At 33.4% G+C, this 3147-nt stretch overlaps 1 long non-coding RNA gene across 1 annotated transcript; it reads right to left on the reverse strand.

Annotated features, from left to right (window-relative positions):
* Nucleotides 1-1303: 1303 nt before the first annotated feature.
* LOC109588806 (uncharacterized) lies at nt 1304-2875 on the reverse strand. Its single transcript, XR_002188367.1, has 5 exons — nt 2573-2875; nt 2150-2422; nt 1761-1998; nt 1581-1611; nt 1304-1514 (listed from the first exon to the last, which is right to left on the reverse strand). It is a non-coding gene; the product is annotated as an uncharacterized LOC109588806 (long non-coding RNA).
* Between the last annotated feature and the right edge of the window lie 272 nt (nt 2876-3147).

Genomic DNA, 3147 nt, shown 5'->3' on the forward strand with positions numbered 1-3147 from the left:
AGTATATCTGCTGTATGTGTTAGTATTAATGTGTATAGTGTATTATTATAATTGTTATTAATGTGGGTGGATATTCCTGAGTTCAGTCTTTGTCTTTATCATAGTTGTCCTTTTGTTATAAAAACTGTTGTTGATCTTTACTTTTGTAACATATCTCAGTTATATTATATTATTATACTGTATGTACTAAATGTATTTTATAGTAAGTTTAAAGTTAGCTATAGTGTATTATTTTGTTAGGACCAGAGAAGGAGGATGGAGCACAGAAACAGGTGTATGTTATAAGATGGCATCCATCACAATGTTCAGTTGATCCAATAGAAGAAATTATACTGGATAATGATGATCCTAAACATGTTATTGGAAAGGTATTATTTATAATAAGGAACATGTGTCAGTATCACATTATTATTGTTTTTACAGCTTTCAGAGTTAAGTGGAGTTCCTGTTGAGTATATCTCTTTTTCACAGGTTAATCATTAAAACATTTTAAAGATACTCTCTCTCTCTGACTCTATTAGGGAAGATTATTTCCAGTTAAGATATCATGTCTTGATATTGAGAATACGTTGATTTGGTATTCCATCACTTCAGACAGACCATACTACTTATTAGGACTATATGGTGATGATGGATATGTCATATATTACAAGTACTAATGAACACAGTCAACACACACACACATTATGTATACACACATACTTACATACACCTCTTACTGTTTATAATTATTTAGAGACAATAGAGAGAAAATGAAAAAGTTAACAGATAAAGAGAGATCAGAAATACAAGAGGCAGAGGAAGCAAGGTCAGTAAACTTCATTTTTCATCATGTACATGACTACATGTACAATCAGCTCTCAGCTCATTACATTCCTCATCACTTATACCATTTATCATATTGTAGGTTGAAGAGGATTAGAGAATGCAAATTACAGCATAGGCAGAGATATTAATAACAGGATTGACTGAAATGGATTATTTTAATTAAGTAGGGACCTATGGCTGAATCAACCGCTGCACTTATAATTTTATACTTTACTCTGCTGAAATTACTTGCTATTATATAATAATTTTTCTCAATTAATACGGTCATAACACAGTGCCTCTATTACATTTTATGCTTCTTTTATGCTTTTTCAGTGCCTAGTGCTGTACATGTATATTGGCTGTTTCAACTCCACCCCTTGTGCCATTATTGACCATACAGCACTCTATTGTGACAGAACAGTGTTGTCAGATAATTTAGGCAGAAGTTTGATAATAGCTTTAATTCAAAATAATTAAAACAATTATTACTGCTAATGACAAAGAAACAGAAATCCACTATATAAATCAACAAGATACCATCAGTCACAGTTTGCTGTCCTTTTTCTAAGTATACCATTGAAGCAATAGATACATTGCACAGTCAGAGTTGGTCCAATACCCAGTGTCAGCTGTGATTTAGTTTAAGTAACTGTTCTCTTTCAGTCCTTCACAGAACAATAAATCAACTCTCTTATTTAATCGATCTAAAAATAATAAGTAAATAATATTATAACAAAATGGATCTAGTACATGTACATGTATCTCCCTACCTTCAGGTAGTATTTCGGTGTCATCAAAAGCCTGTAGGAAAATAATAAATAATATTGACTATAGCCTATTATCCAATACAATGAAATTACTAAAATATTAGTTATTTGTAAAAATGCATATAATTCTATAAAAATCACTCGAGGATTATAATATGTAATGATGTTTCATTAATAGCTTACCTACTTTATCATGAGGTAAATGATTTACAAGTTTCAGCGCCATTACTAGAAGCAACACTTAACTACAGCTGATATCAGTGATTGTGTCCAACTGCTGCTACTACTCTTAGTACTCTGTGTCACTTCTGGTGTCTTGGGTCCTTCAGCTAGACCGATTGATTTCTGCATTGGTTTGCTACTAGCAGCGTCCATCTTTACCAGCTTCACTTGAGCATATACTGAACTCCAAATAATAGGCCTGGATTAAAATTAACAAGTATAAAAGATATCAAAATTTGATTTTAACATAAAACACAGGCAACAAGTATAAGAATAAATACTGTACCATAAACCCATCTCATAACAGCAGGCTCTACATGGACACTACATGTAGTTGATACTAAACTCACCACAGGATCTGAAAGATGATGTACATTATGAATCTGTTAGCAGAAGCCAGCAGTGAATCAGCTCCTTTACTTTCCTTTATACTAGTGGACTGTGTTCCCTTAGCATTAAGAGTATACCCAATGGAGACCCAACAGCAAATAACTGATCCACTTCAAACTTTATAGAACTGAACCCTTTCTTTATCCCTAGCTCTGATTCAAGTTTAGAAACTCTTATTCTTAATTTCTGTAGCTCTTCAAACTTTTCATCAGACTCATTTTTAAATGGATGATCTGGTGGGAAAGGAAAGCTGGTAATTTTTTAAACTCTCCAGACTTGAATTGATATATACAATTATCCCCTTTCCTTTAATCTCTCTTTTTCCTCTCTCTCTCTTTTCTAATCAAAATAAATGCCCATTTCTTCCTCTCTCTCTCTCCTACCTGTTAAATGAATGTCCATCGGTGTACAATCTCTTTCCTTTTCTCTAGTAGTCCATTGACAAGACAGGTCTCATACATCAGGTCATAGTATATTACGCTACCAAGCAAATGAGCAAACATTGATGCTGTTGCTGTCCCATTATTTGAAATAAAATCAGGATTACGTCTTATAAATTCATCATACACATTTCTTGTGCAGCTGCCAATGCAGACTAACCATCAAGAATCTACAACAAATACACACCATTGTTAGTATATCAATAGTATTGCTAGTGTATATGTACAAGTAGTTCATACGGTATTCAGAATAGTTTATTAAAGGGAGGCTTGCACGCGAAAATGAAATTTGAGATTATTGCTTATTTTTAATGTACACTACTCAAATAGACTATTCCTAGTTGCATTCTTGCATTGCACTTGCTTTGGGAAAGTTAGAGCTTGCTAAAGTTGCTGGTAGCCATTGCTTCCTGTTAGGGGGCGCGGTCATTGATGACATCACAAGGGGAGCCAACATGAGCAACTGCAATGCTTTACATGCAGAAATAAAGAGAAAATAACTTGACAAAAAGAAGGAT

Source organism: Amphimedon queenslandica, unplaced genomic scaffold, assembly GCF_000090795.2.
Source record: "Amphimedon queenslandica unplaced genomic scaffold, v1.1 AMPQUscaffold_11844, whole genome shotgun sequence".
Classification (NCBI taxonomy): Eukaryota; Metazoa; Porifera; class Demospongiae; order Haplosclerida; family Niphatidae; genus Amphimedon; species Amphimedon queenslandica.